At 38.9% G+C, this 18,239-nt stretch overlaps 1 pseudogene; it reads right to left on the reverse strand.

Annotated features, from left to right (window-relative positions):
* Positions 1-7,065: 7,065 nt before the first annotated feature.
* Positions 7,066-7,980, reverse strand: LOC101709390 (olfactory receptor 5P55-like; annotated as a pseudogene).
* Positions 7,981-18,239: the final 10,259 nt, after the last annotated feature.

Genomic DNA, 18,239 nt, shown 5'->3' on the forward strand with positions numbered 1-18,239 from the left:
ATTGGTACATTTTAGGTATACAATACATTTACATTTATCATTGGGTGCTTGTACCTGTACATAATGTATCTTTTTTAAAATTTATATATATATATTTATTGGTACATTTTAGGTATAAAATACATTTACATTTATCATTGGGTGTTTTGTACCAGAACATGGTGTATCTTAGTTCTTATTTTTTCTCCCATTACATGTGCACCCTTCACCCCCTCCACCCTTCCCTATTTACACAGAGTTTGATTCCATTTATTTTTCTCATAATTTTTTCTTTCCCTTCTTCCCTTTCCCCTTCTGCTCCCACCATCCCCAAACCCTTGGACCTTTTCTTATTTCAAATTATCAATTATTCATTTTAATCATTTTCATCCTTATTTACACTTTGAATTACACTAGAGAAACTATTTGGTATTTACACATGTGTCCTATTTATTTCACTTAAGAGTATGGCCTCAATATGCATCCATTTAGCTATAAATGTCTCTAGTTTTCATTCTTTATGGCTGAGTAGTACTCCATTTTATATAAAAAAAAAATCTTCTTTATCCAGTTTCCAGTCAGTGGGGACTTGGGGTGTTTCCAAACTTTAGCTATTACAAACTGTGCTGCTATAAACATAGGTGCACATATATCTCTGCAGTATTATGCTTTTAATTCTTTGGGGAAGATTCCCAGTAGGGGAAGAGCTGGGTCAAATGGGACATGTAGTCCTAGTTCTTTGAGGTATCTCCATACTGATTTCCACAGTGGTTGCACCAATCTACATTCCCACCTACAATGGAGAAGGGTTCCTTTCTCTCCACAGCCCCGCCAGCATTTGTTATTGATTGATTTCTTGACAGCAGCCAATCTTTGTGGGGTGAGGTGGAATCTCAGTGTTGTTTTCATCTGTATCTCTCTAACGACCAGTGATGTTGAACATTTTTTCATATATTTATTTGCTGTTTTTACTTCTTTCTCTGAGAAATGTCTGTTCATTTCGAATGCCCATTTTTGAATTGGGTCTTTGGATTTGTGGGGTCTGATTTTTTTAAATTCTTTATATATTCTCGATGGTAGACCTTTGTCTGAGCTACAGCTGCTAAATAATTCTTCCCACATTGTAGGTTGTCTCTTCACTCTGTTGGTAGTCTCTCTTGCAGTGCAGAAGCTTTTTAATATGATGAGATCCCAGTTGTTGATTCTTTGTGCTAGTTCCCGTGCTACTGAAGATTTGTTCATAAAGTATTTTCCTATGCCAAGGTCATCAAGAGTTCTACCTAACTTATCTTCCCACAAGTTTAGTGTTTCTGTCTTAATATTTAGATCTTTAATACACTTCAATCTTAGTTTAGTGCACAGTGATAGGTATGGGTCTAGTTTTAATCTCTGACAGGTTGAAATCCAGTTTTTCCAACACAATTTATTAAATAGGCTATCTTTTCTCTAAAGAGGGTGGTTGGCTCCTTTGTCAAAGATGAGGTGCCTGAGTATGTCTGGAGTTGTTTCTACATCTTCTAATCTATTCCACTGATCTTTGGGTCGGTTTCTTTGCCAGTACCATGCTGTTTTTATCACAGTAGCTTTGTAGTACAGTTACCAATTGGGGATTGTGATACCCCTGGCCATGTCTCTGTTGCCTAGAATTGCTTTTGCTATTCTAGGTTTCTTCTGCTTTCAAATGAATTTTTGGATTGTTTTCTCTAGTGCTGTGAAGTATATTGTTGGAATTTCAATTGGCATTGCATTGAATCTATATAGTAGTTTTGGAAGTATGGCCATTTTCATTATATTGCTTCTTCCTAGCCAGGAACAAGGGATATCTTTCCACTTTCTTATATCCTCTTTGATCTCCTTCTTCAGAGTACTATAGTTTTCAGTGAAGAGGTCTTTTGCTTCCTTTGTTAGGTTGATTCCTAGATATTTCATTTTTTTAGATGCTAATGTAAAAGGAGTTATTTTCTGAATTTCTCTCTCAATGGGTCTGCTATTTGCGTATAAGAAGGCTATTGTTTTTGAGTGTTGACCTTGTATCCAGCTACTCTACTGAATCTGTCAGTTAGGTCTAGCAGACTTTTGACTGAGTTTTTGGGTCTTCTATGTAAAGTATCATATCATCAGCAAATAATAACAGTTTCACTTCTTCCTTTCCTATCTTTATTCCTTTTATTTCTTTCTCTTTTCTACTTGCTATGGCTGATGTTTCTAGAATGATATTGAACAGGAGTGGTGAATGAGGGAATCCTTGTCTTATTCCTGATTTTAGCATGAAAGTTTTCAGTTTTTGACCATTTAGTATGGTGTTGACTGTTGGTTTTTCATAGATAGCCTTAAGCAGGTTGAGATAAAGGCCTTTTATTCCAATTTTCTGTAGCATTTTTATCATGGATGGGTGTTGGATTTTGTCTAATGCTTTTTCTACATCTATTGAAGTGATTATGTGGTTTTTGTCCTTGACTTTGTTAATGTAGTGTATTACATTTATTGACTTACTTATGTTGAACCGTCCTTGCATCCCTGGGATAAATCTGACTTGGTCAGGGTGTATGATCTTCTTGATGACTCTCTGTATTCTGTTTGCCAGTATCTTGTTTAGGATTTTTGCATCTATGTTCATTAGGGAGATTGGTCTGTAGTTCTCTTTTTGGGTTGGGTCTTTCTCTGGTTTGGGGATAAAGTAACACTTGCTTCCAGGAATGAATTTGGAAGCATTGATTCCCTTTCAATTTCCTTGATGAATTTAAAGAGTAATGGTGATAGTTCGTCTTTAAATGTCTTGTAGAATTCAGCAGTGTAGCCATCAGGACCTGGGCTTTTCTTTGTTGGTAAGTTTTTATTACATTTTCAATTTCACTCATTGTTATTGGGGTGTTTAGAATTTCTATATCTTCTTCATTTAATTTTGGCAATTCATATGTATCTAGGAATCTGTCCATTTCTTCTGTGTTTTCCATTTTATTAGAGTACAGGTTCTCAAAGTAGGTATTGATGATTCTCTGGATTTCTGCTGGATTTGTTGTGGCTTCCCCTTTTTCATTCTTAATTGCATGTATTTCCCCCTTTTCTTTCCTTTTTTTGATAAGGTTGGCTAAAGGTTTATCAATTTTATTTATTCTTTCAAAAAACCAACTCTTTGATTCATTGATTTTTTGTATCATTCTCTTAGTCTCCATTGCATTGATTTCTGCTCAGATCTTTATAATTTCCTCTCTTGTATGAGGTTTGGGTTTGTTATGCTCTTCTTTTTCTAGGAGCTTGAGGTTCTGCATTAGGTTATTTAACTGAGTTCTCTCTGCTGTCCTAATATGTGCATTCACTGCTATGAATTTCCCATGTAGAACTGCTTTCATTTTGTCCCACAGGTTCCTGTATGTTGTACTGGCATTGCCATTTACTTGTAAAAACTGTCTAATTTCTTCTTTAATTTCCTCTGTGACCCATTGGTTGTTCAGGAGGGTGTTGTTTAATTTCCATATGTTTGTGGGAGTTTTGCAGTTTCTTATGTTATTGATCTCCAATTGTATTGGATTATGGTCTGATAATGTACAGGGGATAAGTTCCATTCTTTTACATTTACTTAGATATGTCCTATGAGCTAGCATGTGATCTATTTTGGAGAATGACCCATGTGCAGCTGAAAAGAAAGAATGTGTATTCTGATTTTGTGGGGTGAAACACTCTGTAAACATCTATTAAGTCCATTTATTCAATAGCTTGGTTCAGTTGTAGAATTTCATTGTTAATTTTTTCTAGTTGATCTGTCTATTTGTGATAGAGGGGTGTTGATGTCTCCCACTACAATTGTATTAGTGCTTATTTGGTTTTTCATGTCCATTAATATTTGCTGTGTATAGTTGGGGGCATTCATATTTGGTGCATAAATATTTAGGATTGTTATCTCTTCCTCTTGGATTGTTCCTTTCACAAGGATGTAGTGACCATCTTTGTCTCTCTTAATTAGTTTTGGTTTGAAATCTACTTTGTCTGCAAATAAAATTGCTGCACCTGCTTTTTTCTGGGTTCCTGTCACATGGAGAACTGTTTTCCATCCTTTTACTTTCAGTCTATGAATTTTCTTTTGAGTTAGGTGTGTTTCTTGTATACAGCATATTGCTGGGTTTTGCTTCTTAATCCATTCTGTCAGTCTGTTTCTTTTGATTGGTGAATTGAGGCCATGAACATTGATACTTGTAATTGACAGATAGTGACTCATCCTTGTCATGATGTTTTACTCTTGTTGGATCTTTTATTTCTTATTTTCCCCCCTTTCGCTTTAGTGTCTTACCTTGCATGATGCCTTCTCTCTGCTGGGCCTCAGGAGTTGTGACCTTCATTGTCTTTTTCTAGGGTATTGCTTTAAATTGTTTGGAGTGCTGGTTTGGTGTTCATGAAATTTCTCAGGTGTTCTTTGTTATGGAAGTATCTAATTTCCCCATCAATTTTGAAAGATAATTTTGCCAGATACAACAGTCTAGGTTGGAAGTTATTTTCTTTTAGGGCTTGAAATACTTCACTCCAGGCTCTCCTTGATTTGTGGGTTTGTGTTGAGAAATATGCCATGATACTGATGGGCTTTCCTTTGTAGGTGATTTGTTTCTTTTCCCTAACTGCCTGTAGGATTTTGTTCTTCTGTTGGGTTTCTGGGATCTTGACTATTTTATGTCTAGGTGTAGATTTTTTTTGGTCATAGCTGCTTGGAGTTCTTTATGCCTCACTTATCTGCACGCCAATTCTCTACCTCTGTCTGGGAAGTTTTCTACTATTACTTCTGTCAACAGTTTTTTTATGTCAATTGTAATTTCTCCTGTTTTTTCATGGACTCCTATGAGTCTTATATTATTCTTCTTTGCATCATCTAACAGCTGTTTGCTTGATTTCTCATGGTCCCTTACTATCTTTAAGAAATCTCTGTTTTCATGGTCCTTAGCCACTATCCTGTCTTCTATATCTGATATTTTGTCTTCAGATTCTCTTAGTCTGCTCTGCATGCTTCCAATGGAGTTTTTAATCTCCTGAATATCTGTTTGAATCTGTTTCATGGATTCCATTTCTTTCTTATGTTGGGCAATCATGGTTTCCGTTTCTTTCTTATGCTGGGCATTCATGGCTTCCAGCATGTTTCTGATCTCATCTATTTTCTTATCTTTTTCTGCTCTAGAGCTTCTAATCATGTCTTTCACTCTGCTCACCATGTCTGTATTTATCTGGGAGATTATTTCTGTTTTGAAATTTTCTAGAACCACATGCATCTGCTTTGTTACTTCCTGTGCTATCAGTTCAGGGTGTCCAAGTGGTTGCTTATCAGACTTTTCCACCTCATTTCCCAGAGAATTTCCTTTTTGTGGCATGGAAGCCTGCATTTGTGCCTTAAGGGTCTTCTCATTTTTGTTTTTGGTACTGTCCTTGGTTTAATTCCTGGGTCAATATTTCAAAATTGCTTAATGTAGTTATCTTTGTTGCTTGTGTTTAAAACACTTGTGAAATGATTGCTTTTCAGAGGTGTCTTCCAGATATAGCTCGTGTTTGGGTTTTGAGACTCTAATGACTCTGAAGCTATTTTATTTTTCTTATACCAGGAAGAAAAACTAATTAGATCAATCACAACATGTTAGCCCAAATGACATGGTCAGCAATACCATAGCATCAAGCACAGCTTAGAAAATGACAATTTTTGGTAGTTATTAATCTATCACTTTTAACTATGTGAGTTAAATTAAAACCGAGGACCAGCCCAACATAAGTTTATAATAAATAAACTCTTCAATATAGCATCTTTCCCCTTTGGGGTGGGGAGTTAAAAGGAGTTGGGGAGGGAGGAACAGGTAGATAGAACAGGTAAGATTAGCAGTGAGGCCAGAAGACACAGAAAGATCACACAAATTCTAAGAAGTTGTTAAAGGCAAGAGAAAAAGGCAGAATGAAAGAACAAAGATGTGAATAGAATCATCTAACAGCAACAGGGAGGCTAGATACCAAATTTACTTCCCTTTAAACCTAATGATAATCAAGAGAAGGAAAAAGAGAAGAAAAAAACAATAAGGGAGAAATCTGAATTCAGTGCAGAAAGGAACTAATGGAGAGATGAAGAGCAATGTGGGACAGTGAGAGAATGAGTGAGAGAGAGAGAGAGAGAAAGAAAAGATAAAAGAAAGAAGTGAAAGAAAAGCAAAATTGTGAAAAGTAGAAAAAAAGTAAAAATGAAGAATTAAGAATAAGAGAAAAAATTTTGTTTTCTTTCTTCTTTGCAAATAGCAATCGAAATTATGGGCCTCCTTCAGTGTATGTCTGTGCTGGCACAGTAGGCAATACAGGAATCCCTGTGCATATACAAGTCAATGGGTCTCAGCAAGCCAGCAGCAGACCAAGTACAGTGGCCTGATGTGCCTTTATTGTAGAGATTCTCTTTACTTTTCTGCTGAGCTTCAGTTTTCATCCAGGAGCCTTAGAGGCCCTCTTTCTGTTACTAACTTCTGCTCTATCTTGTGGCGCTCAGGACAAGGGTCTTTATAATCTCCTGTGCCTCTGTAGTGTGGGACCAGGTAGCAGAAAAGCCAGAATGTAGGAGGTGCGGTGGGGGGCACAGGGGAACTGGGAGTTGGAGGCGCCCGTGTGGCTAAGCGGACCTCAGCGTGCCGTGGCCCGGGACGGCCGCGGAGCTTCAAGCTGCTTGTCTCTCCTGGCCAGTCGCAGCTTAGAGAGCATCGGATGGGCTACATGATGTAACTTGGTTCTTATATTTTTCCCTTCACCCCCTCCACCGTTCCCTAGTCATATAGATTTCATTTCCATTGTTTTTCTTTTCTCATAATTTTTCCTTTTCCATCTTTCCTTTCCTCTTTGCTTCCCATCACCCCTACCGCTTTGGACCTTTTCTTCCTATTTCAAAAGATCAATTATTCATTTTAATCCTTTTAATCTTTAATTTCACTTTTAGTTTCTCACAGTAGAAAAACTATTTGGTATTTACACATGTGTATCCTTTTTATTTCACTTATGAGTAAAAGATGTTTTAGCATACACTCTACTTGGATAATTTTTTGTTCATTTCTCAAAACTCCTTGATTTTTCTGTGAACAAAAATGCTTTTCATGCTAGAAATTTCCTGAAAGATTTCTTCACCTCCTGGTTTCTCAGGGTGTAGATGAGAGGGTTTACCAGTGGGGTGACCACACAGTAGAACATGGACACCGTATCAATGGTGAAGTTGTACCTGGCTGGAGGGTGGACATAGGCAAAGATAACAGTGCCACAGTAGATGGTGACTACAGTGAGTTGGGAGGCACAGGTGGAGAAAGATTTTTTCTGAGCCTCTGGGGAAGCCAGCCTGACTACTGTGGCCACAATATTGGCATAAGAGAAAGTGAGAATGAAAGAACTCAGAATCACAACAGAGCTACATGTGTATCCCAAGGCCTCCACAAAAAATGCATCTGAGCAGGAGAGTTTGAAAATGGGGTCTGAGTCACAGAAGAAATGGTTGATCTTCTGGGGGCCACAAAAGTTTAGATGAGAAATGAGTATGATAGTGGGGAGAGGGGCAATGAATTCTCCAATCTGGGATCCAGCAGAAAACTTCGGGCAGATGTGAGCATTCATGAGAAGTGTGTAGCACAGATGGCTGCATATGGCCATGTACTGATCATAGGCCATCACAGCTAGCAGGATGCACTCTGTAGATCCCATGGAGAAGAATAAGTAGAACTGGGCAATACATGTGGGAACCAAGATGGTGACTGCTTCAGAGAGGCAGGTGGCCAGCAGCTTAGGCACTCTGGCTCTCCTGAACCAAATCTCCAAGAAGGACAGATTCCTTAAGAAGGTGTACATGGGTGTCTGGAGGGTGGGGTCCATGAGAACAATGAAAATGATCAGGGTGTTCCCCAGGAGGGAGAGCAGGTACACAGTGTGGCACGTCTCAAAGAGTGTGAGCCACAGGGTGGGAGAGCCTGAGAGCCCCAGGAAAATGAGCTCTGTCACTGTGGTTCAGTTTGCTCTGTCCATACATCATCTGCTCTGATCTGGGAGTATCAATAGCACCAGATGGCAGTAGATGACTGGGAACTAAGAAAGGAAAATTTGTATTCACTTATTTTGTGTTGTGATGGTCTCTAATAACAGCAGTTAATGCTGTCAAAAATGTGATCCACAGATGTCTGAACACTTTAGAAGCTTTGTCTCATTTGATTTTCAAGATAATTTTTCAGTGTGAATATTCTAATAATGTCCAACTTTAGGAATAAAGGACCTCCAGGAGTGAATAGTTATTACACAGCTGCACCAGCCTTTTAAGTTCTGATGCCATCCTTTGGATCCCAGGAATGGTGATGTCAGAGACCAAGCTGAGACATACTCCATGGCTGTGAGAGAGCTAGGGTTGCTCTCTCCTGGAGGATGTCACATTGCAAGTCCAGAGGGTGACAGGGAAACCAGAGATGATGCTGGCAGGGTGAGCCCATGGGAGACCATCACAGGGGTATGGGTTATCATGCCAGACAAAGTGCTCCCCGCAGGTGTAACTCCATATCCCTTATGGACACCATGAGGGGAGGTGCAAGGGTTTGTTGTGAGCAAGTCCTACATGGAGAGCATGGAGCAGAAGGAGGAAAGCACTGCATATGCAGATGGACTGCTCTTAAGTAAATGTTACCATCTCTGGCCAGCCTTACAAATCATCTTACCCTGCTTTCACACTCTGATTAGGAACTGTTTGGGAGGTACTTGTTAAAGGAAGTCAGAAATCTTGTGTTCAGAGAAAGACAATCCCAGTCAGTGTTGTCATATCGTTTAGTATCAACCTACCTGAAGAAGTATAAAATATATTCAACCATGGTGGGCATAAGAAAACTGCACTTGCATATGATAAATATGTTTTTAAATGATGTAATGCATATGCTATAAAGACAGTGACTTAATATCTTCATATCAAAGGAGAACTTTGAATATAATGTGAAACCACTTGACTTCCTCTCTCTGTATATTTCCTCCTTTACATCTTTATTAGGCTATGCCATGTGTAGGGACGGGACAATCACAATAGACGTAAACATTATACATCATAAACATAACCTAAGAATAATAACAACTATAAGAATGAAAACATGGAGAAGGAAGTTTAGAGGCAGAGGGATTGAGGTGGGAGGGGTGGAGATTAAAAAAGATAAGCTGTGCTATGTACGTGTTCCTACTCAGCAAGATCAATGTAAACTTCATGTACTGCACACTTGCACTAGTAAAACTTTAAAAAGCTATTCACAAAATTTAAAAGTGAAATCAAAATGTATCAAATACCTATATGTATATAAGCAGAAACATTTTAAATCTACTGGTAAGAAATCGGAAGAAGTCTTGAAGACATAGCCATAGGCAAAGACATCCTGAACAGAATCCTAATTGAATAAGAAAATCAACAAATGAGACAATATCCAATTTAAAAATTAACTTTTTCACAGCAAAGGAAACAACCGAGTGAAGAGACAATCTATGTAGTCAAAAAATTCTTACAAACCATACTCAGACAAAAGAGTAGTATCGACTCCACACAAGGAATACAAACATGTCCTGTAAACATATGCAAAATGTAGGAATCAATGGATAGGTGGAGGTAGGAGAGAAGGAAGTGAAAGGGATGACAAAGGAATTAAGATGTGTTAGGTAAGTGTTCTAACTTCCCAAAAGGAATGTAAAAATTGTGTACTACACATGTGTACTAATGAATGAAAATAAAAAAGGGAAAACAGAAATTTGAAATTAAAAATTAGATATCCAAAAATAAAATAACCAATTACAAATGAACAATTGAAATATATAGACTTCAAAGATGAAGACACAAATAGCTGATATGCATGAAAAAAATTTCCAGCATCTTTGGCCATTAAATAAATGCAAATCAAACAATATTGAGATTCCACTTCACTCCAGTAAGAATAAATACTAAAAAGGGCTGAAAACCCAACAATGCTGAGGAGACTGTGGAAGAAAGGAACCCTTATACATTGTTGGTGAGGATGTAAACCTATTATAGCCAGCATGGAATCAGTATAGGGATTTCTCAAAAAGCTCAAGATAGAAATTCCATTTGATCCCGCTGTTCCTCCCCTGGGTAATTTTCCTGAAAGTAATAAAGATGTCATTTTACAGTGATCCATGCACACCCATGTTATAGAACAACTCACAATAGGTAACTCATGGCAGCACCAATATTGAAACAGTTTGCCCTCCAGACAACCACAGGATTCTGTGTCACATTATGTCTACATGCATGTTTCTAGCACACTTTTATTTTTCTAGTTTCTTTTTTTTCCAGTACCAGGGATCAAACTCAGGGCCTTGCACTTTCCAGGCAGGCGCAGGGCTGCTGAGCTACATCTCTGGCCCAGTACACTTGCTTTTAAAAAGGAAAATAAGGCAGCATTAGAAATGGTGGCGACTTAGATGTTCACCTAGGGAACAGGTTACATAAGTGATGACCCTGGCTTAATAAAGAAATTTTGTGTAAAGAATTTGTTGAGCTGTGCATGAAAACAGTCTGGACAGACATAGTAGAAAGTGTTCCCTTGTTTTTGTTTGAACATAAAAGCTTTATTGAGGTATGCTTCAGATGCCGTGTGATTTTTAAGTGACAGTTCAGTGAATTTTGGTATAATTAGAGAGCTCTTCACCACACTGTGTAAATATAGAATTTTGTCATGACTTACCAAACAAGTCCTTAACTCATTAGGGGCCACTTTTCATTTCCACCTCATCCCAGCCCTTGACCGCTTCCTCCACTTCCTGGGCCCATGCACTGGACAGCAATGAGTATTTCATATATATGGACCCATACAGTACTGGATTTTTGTATCTCACTTTTCTTCACCAAGTATAATGTTTTAAGGTTCAACTATGTTGTAGCATTGTCACAATACAGTTATACCTTGGAGGAGGTAGATTAGGGTTCCTAGATTTTGATTTTCATTTCAAGTTTCTGTGTTGTTTGCTGCCTTTTGCTTTTTTATAGAATCACCCTGACTTATTTAACAAGATGACATTTGTATGGGGCCAGTTGCTGATTTCTTTTTGTACCATGCATTTTTTAAACCTTACAAATATGACAAGAAATGCAAAGGATAGAGAACCATAAAAACTCACATACCATTTCTGGATACAAAGAAAACTTGCCTAACTAAAACAATATTAAATGTTGTCCTAAAACAGATAAAAATTACAGCATATTACTTGGTTCATTTCAGAGATGAAATGTCAGTGATAGGAAATCTATGAATATATTTCTCCACCCACTCATTTAAATACAATTATATCCTCAGTACTAATTCTTAGTGAAATCTATTAATAACTTACTAGTAAGTTATTAGTAACTTATTAGTAAGTTTCAAAAACTTGCAACACATGTGTGACCTGCATATTTCCAAATAAACAGAAGAAATTTAGGTTGTTATCCAATTGTGTTCTATGTTTACCAGTAAAATATAATACATATGAATAAAACAGAAGCTTTAAAAATGAAAGAAAGGAAAAACCTTCTGAGATGACAGGAAAACTAAAATAACGTTGTAATAGGATAATTCAATCACTGTCTGTCAGTATGTCCTTCTTATTAAGATAACTGTAGGGTCTGTGTGCATATGTATGTAATTCATGGCTGTGCAGCACTGAATGGAAAAGAAAGTCCACAAAAGATTACTACATTGCTAGTTAATGCCATAGCAATAGAGGAGATAAGAATTGTCGAATGATGCTCTGAGAAGAAAGGTAGAAACTAAAAGTTCTTCTCCACAGTGGAGGAAAAACAAAAGGATGAGGTTTAAAAAAATACTTAGAAAGCTGAGTCTAATTTCTTTTGAGAGCATGATTTAAAACAATGTCAGAAAGAAAGAAAACTTTCTATAAAAATCTCAAAGCCAGCTGTCATAAAGAAAAAAATTGGCAAGTTGGCTAGTTTAAATAAAACATCTTGGGAAAATAGAATCACAAAAGATAAAAATAAAAAGCAAACTTGTTTCTATAAGTACTTTTATAGTAAAGAAGCATAATGTTTTCATTCTGTTTCCTAATACACAGAAAGCCTAAATAAAGCAATGCAAATCAATAAATAGTAGTGAAAAGTTAATCTATATCTCACTAAAAACAACAAAAATCTTTCATACACTTCTTTTTTATTAATTTTATTGGTACCTTTTAGGTATACAATATAATGACATTCATCATTGGAAATCTGTACCTTTACATCATCTATCTTGGTTCTTATTTTTTCCCCATTCCCATGCCCCCCCCTTCAAACAACCACTCCTCCCTATTTACAAAGACGATTTCCATTTTTTACTTTTCTCATATTAATTCCATTCCCTTCTTTTATTTTGCCAATCCCTCCCACTTCCCTTTCCCCTTTGGACCCTTTCTTCATATTTCACAATATCACGCATTGTGATCCTTATTTATAATTTCAGTTTTTCACACCAGCAAAACTGTGCAATATTTACATATGTGTATCCTATTTATTTCACTTAAGAATATGGCCTCAATGTGCACCTATTTATCTATAAATGTCTCTAGTTTCTCATTCTTCAGAGTAAAGAGACACTTAGAGACTCTTACTCCAGTGCTGAGCAGTGGTGACCCAGGGCAAAGCTGGAATGATTTCTTTTGAGAACTCCTAGTCTCTCTTAGTAATGAGGTGTCTCCTGAGAAATCCCTTTCTTCCCAAGGACAATATGTGGTTAATCTGGTTTTATTCCCAGAGTGTCTGCTGCCCAATCCCAGCAGAATCACTTCAACCCCAGGAAGCCCAGGCAGCTGTCCATGGCGCTCAGTGTCCTGCTGCAGACAGAGCTGGGCATGTTCCTGCTCCCCACCTGAACAGATCCAAGGAAGTTTAAACTCCTTCCTCAAACTGTGTCTCCTCCTGCCAGCCTCACTTCTGTAAGTGCCCTTTTTAATAGTGTCTTTATGCTGTGGTTAAGAGGCTGCCTTCAGAGCTCAGAAGTGGCAGGGGAGTGTAGAACAGAGTCAGGGTGTTAAGATTTTATGTTCTCTCCTCATCAGCACCATCTCCTGGCAGCACACACTCAGCTCAGCCAGTCTGAGTCCTGGGCACTGCACTAGGCGGCTCCTGCCAAGTTCAGGACAGGGCCAGGGCACCTGTGTCCCCATCCCATTCCTGCCCTGTGTAATCTGTGGCTGATTCTTGGAGCTCCTCAGGGCTCCATCCCACTGCAGAGTTGGAATACAGGACTGCCTTCAGCAACTTGGAGAGTTACAGCAAAGGGCACTGGGGACAGCTCGCAGTGTGGCTGGTGCAGATCACTGCTCAGGAACATTCATTCTCAATACTGCATTTCTCAAACTGAGCCACATCTGGTGAGGACCAGCCTGCCTAATGCCTAAGAGCAACATGTTCTGAAGATTAGAGCTGGGGCTGTGATGTTCATAAACTTCTCCACACAGGTCCCCTCAGGTGACCAGTGAATCTGACTTTTCAGTGATTCATGCTTGTAATCTCCACACTCTGGGAGCCAGAGGCAGGAGAATCACAAGTTCAAGCCCAGCCTGGACAACTTAGCAGCTTAGTCCTTAAAAGGGTTGTCATACAGCTCTAGCTCAGTAAAAAGTTCTGGGATCAGTCTTCAGTACTGAAAGAAAGGGAGGGTAAAATCCTTGATTCAGGAAAACCTTAGCCCAAATGCTGGCTTGGTGACAGATAGCAAAGGATGTACCTCAGCTCCCCTTGTGCAGCTGGACTTGGCCTTCCCTGGCTGTCCCAGGATAAGCAGGCTGTGCAAAATCTGCTGGTGTTTCAGGGACAAAAGAGCATCGCCTCCCCTCCCCAACACTTACTGTTGCACATCAGTAATACAAGGACTTTCCTAGCAATGATGACACAGTGTTTCTATCGTTGTTATGAGCAGTATGCACAAGCTATTTTATGGTGAGAGAGGAGGCAACTTCTTCATCCTCATGGAAGTGAGGCCTCTTGCAGGCCTGCTTGCCCAAGTCTCTAATTAGAGAAGCGATTCTGGTGCTCTGGGGTCTGGAGCATGACCACGTCTTGAAAGCAGGATCCCAGTGAGAAAGAGGCAGAGGTAAGAGGGCAAAGTGGAGCTGAGTTCACCCTCTACTGCTGCACAGTGGAGGTGGAGTATTTATTATCAAGCTGCACAGCTTCAGTGCATTCTAATCTCACTCCACTCCCACTCACTCAAAAACACCAAGTCCTTCCCTGTACCTGCTCTCTCTTGAAATTATTTAGGGCTTTCTCTTTCCTTTTCATGTCTATGGTATATGTATTTATTACAGACTATTTTCAATAACTCTCAATATACTATTGAAAAGAAAACCCTCACTTTTTTCTCAGCCTGAAATATACCCTTCTTGCCAAAGTTATTCCATGTCAAGAAGAGTTAGGTGTTAGGCCACCTTCACATGCAGGCCTGATCAGCCCTGATGAGGACACAGAAAAATGGGACCTCCCAGCCTGGACTCATCTCTCCAAGTCCCTTGCCCTCCATCCCACCCATCTGCAAACTCCAGCTTCAGAGGGAGCCCAGGGCCTGCTGTGTTCATAGGCTCCCTAGGAGGTATGGTGTTCCCTTCCTAAACAAAGCCACCTTCCCAATGTCAGTCTTGGCATTTCCCACATTTCTAAATCAAACCCACTTTCATTCCCTTAGAATCATGACACACTTGGTATCTGCCCGCATTTGGTGTAACAGACACCATCTTGCATATTAAATAGTTGTACATAATTACATGTTATCAGGATTGCATGACAATGATTATATTATCATTAGTTAAGTAATTGCAACATAAATGGAGAATAGGCATTCTGAGGTGAGCAACTGACTCTACATGAGAAATGTGGAGTTGTTCTTGAGAATTTACTGTGAATGCTGGAAATTCCAGAATAGAATTAGGAGACAGAATTGAAGAAAAGCAAAAAGGAACATGTTGGTGGGAGGGGGCATTTTAGCACAAAATGCAAAATGTTTGCAGTAAGAGACAGAAATCTGAGGAAGCATACTCTGCTGTGATGTGGTTTTCAGATCCACTGGGAATCAGGATTTTTTTTTTCAAATGCTAATATTTAAAATTTTTTAAATTTTCTTAGTCCATGTGTGCAGTACATGCATGCATTTTGCAGTCATCCTGGGGACATGATTCAAGCACATAATACATGATTGTTTTTTTATCCCCCTTCCCTCCTCTAATTCCCTTCTCCCCATTTTCATTCTTGTTGGTATTTATTACTAATCCTAGCTCATGCTATGGCACATATTGTTTACATTCTTGGAGGTTACTAGCTTCCTGTCCATGGGACATCTTTATTCTACCTATTTCCCCTTCTACTCCCCCTCACCCCTCTCCCTTGCTCTCTTGGACCCCTTTCCTATTGTTAGAAATCCATCCTCTTGTCCCCTCTATCCTATTCCATCCTTTTCCTTCTCGTTGTTGGGATCTGCCTTAGTCAAATGGAGGCACCGCCATGATCATGGAGCAGGAGGCTTGGAGCACATTGCTCTGAGTCCCTCTCCCAGGTTCTGATTCTGCAGGTCTGAGGTGGGGCAGTGTCTGCACTGTGTTTCTACCAAGTTCTCATGCAATGGCAGTCATGCAGAGCTCAGGGCCACATGTTGAGGACCACCGTTTCTGCTGAGTGATGATCTTGGTAGGAAACAGGTATTTCTTGTAGATCTCAAGGAGGGTCCTTAACAGGGAGAGGGGAAAGGCTTGGCCCACTTTTAATCACAGGCCCATGCCCTAAGTGCTTTGTTTTCAGTTTGCTGGTAGTTGTTTCTTTGACAGGAAGTATGGGGTGGATTCCATGAGGATAAAGAGGAAATTGGAAGCCAGCATATATGGAAAGCTCTTTCAAGAAGCATGAAGTTTATGGACAGGGAGAACAGTGCAATACCAAGCCAAGCAGAAGTCCAGGAAAAAGTGCTGTAGGGGGTGAGGGAGTCGAACACTGACCACTGGAATTAATTCTGAAGAGCTGGTGTTCACTTACTTTTTAAAGTAGTAATACACCCTCAGCCACACAAGACCACGTTGTATTTTAATTTTTGTGCAGTTGTACCTAACCATGTCTAGAAGAATATGAGCTTCTGGTATTTTCCCACAGAGCGGGTATCCTTTCACAAAATCAACCTTAGCATTTTAGATGAATTTCTGTGCAGTTATGAACATGAAATTCAAAGAGCAAAAAAGAGAGGAAAAATTTATAGAGAAAATCTATGAACACTGGAGATTTATCAAGAACAATACAAAAAGCTGAGCTTGTAAAATCAACATCATAGTTCAGGACAATAATAGTTACAGTCACTGTGCTAATTGTTACAGAACCAAGACTGAAATATCTGTGAAAAACCCCAATCTATTTGGCTTGGTCTCAGGGAGGGATCCTCCTAGGTCATCCTCTCAGAGTGATATATATGTGAACATTAGTGTTTGTGCTTCAGTGAACTACAAGTGCTCCCACTGCACTATCCTGTACTAGGACCCTGTGATGGAGGGAAACTTTCTTGCTCTGAGACAAAGGGAGGAAGGAATAGAAAAATAAGTGAGAAAAGAACAACTTGATGGAGAAACACAGGGAATATTTACAATTCTCAGCCATGCAGTTGATAAAATAACCCACAGAGACTGAAAAGAAGGAGGACAGGGGAGGCTCAGGTCCAGAGAAACAGAGGGGGAAAAGAAACCCAGTCAGACAGCTCTGAAAGAGGGGGAAAATTTCTTCTTCCTAATAATGAATTAGAGTTGGCTAAAAACACATCATTCATAGGAGCATTTCTGATAAGAGACATTGCTAAAGTTGGGGAAGCTATTGATAATTCTAAGGTTCCTGACATACAAAAATGAATTTGAAGATTACATTATACAATTAACATGGTCCGTTTTACATAGAAATAATATTTAGGCAAATAAAATAAATGGAACAAAAGCATAAATATCTGATAGCTTTCCAGTGTTGCTGTCTCTGGGAAATTAGGCTAATTTTTCCAACATCTGTAGAATTTTCTCAAAACTTTTGACTGAGATGACAGCATTTGTTATTCATGTCAGGGAATAAATATTTTTAGAAAGAAGATGGGATCATGGCTTCTGTGCTAACACAGCATGAACACAGGCTGTGGAACATCAGACTGAGCTCTGATGACCCCCAGGCTGCTACTCTCCTCTCCTCTTCCCCCTCCAGTCCCCAAGGAGCACTATTCCAGTCACCTCCTCTACAAGACCAACAAATAAGTGGGAACAGGCTGTATTTGTCTCCTTGTGCCTTGCAAATTGACTGTAGTCTTCGACAATCTATAATGTATTTCAAAATAACTCAAAGTCCAACATGTCCCAAGAGATAGAGATGATTAGACTGTGAGGAGATACAAATGTTAAGCACCCTGATTTGACCATTGTACATTGTATACATGTGTTGATTTATAACACTCCTACACTTGAAAATGTACAAATATTGAGTGTCAATGACAAAATACACAGATCAAAGGGTTTAAGTCTGTAATTATGAGAGAAGTGGCAAGATATCACAGATGGTTCAGAGGAGAAATCAAAATACCACACGCGGGGCCAGGGATGTAGCTCAGCTCAGTGGTACAGAGCCTGCCTGGCAAGTACAAGGTCCTGAGTTAGATACCTGGTACCAAATAAAACAAAATGAAACAAAACAAAATACTACATCCATAAGGACAGATGAAGAGAGCTGAAAATTACACACAGATGTGAAATAAGTCAATCTACCTACCAGTAGTGAATTGCATTATTTAGAAACTTAACCCATTTGCATTTCTCTGACAGAAATAATTTGCATTTTTAGCAGTTTCCTACAATTCATGGAATTGTAAAATAGTTCAAACACAAAAAAAGCAACTATGTACGACTTGCACTCTAATTTCTTTTTGCTATTGTTTGTTCATTTTCAAAGTTTTTCACAGTTTTCCCTGACATTGCCTTAAGGAAGGAAGTGGAATATTTGATAAAGGCCTTTGGGAGGCAGATTCTTGTAGGTGCTGAGGAACAAACCGAGAGGCTCCCAGATGCCAAGCAGGTGCTCTACCAATGAGCTACCCTTCAGCCATGTTGGCTGCAATATTTTAAATGAACCCATCAACTGAACTAGAATAATCAACAGATGATGAAACACTGAACATAAGTTAACTAAACTGTTATTCAGATAATTTAATCAAAGTCACAAAGTTAATAAACAGGTCAGTGGAAAATTGGACTTAGGACTCTTCCCTCCAAAAACATGCATT

Source organism: Heterocephalus glaber, unplaced genomic scaffold (genome assembly GCF_053883595.1).
Source record: "Heterocephalus glaber isolate CG9 unplaced genomic scaffold, H.glaber_assembly_v1.0 deba00001461, whole genome shotgun sequence".
Lineage (NCBI taxonomy): Eukaryota > Metazoa > Chordata > Mammalia > Rodentia > Bathyergidae > Heterocephalus > Heterocephalus glaber.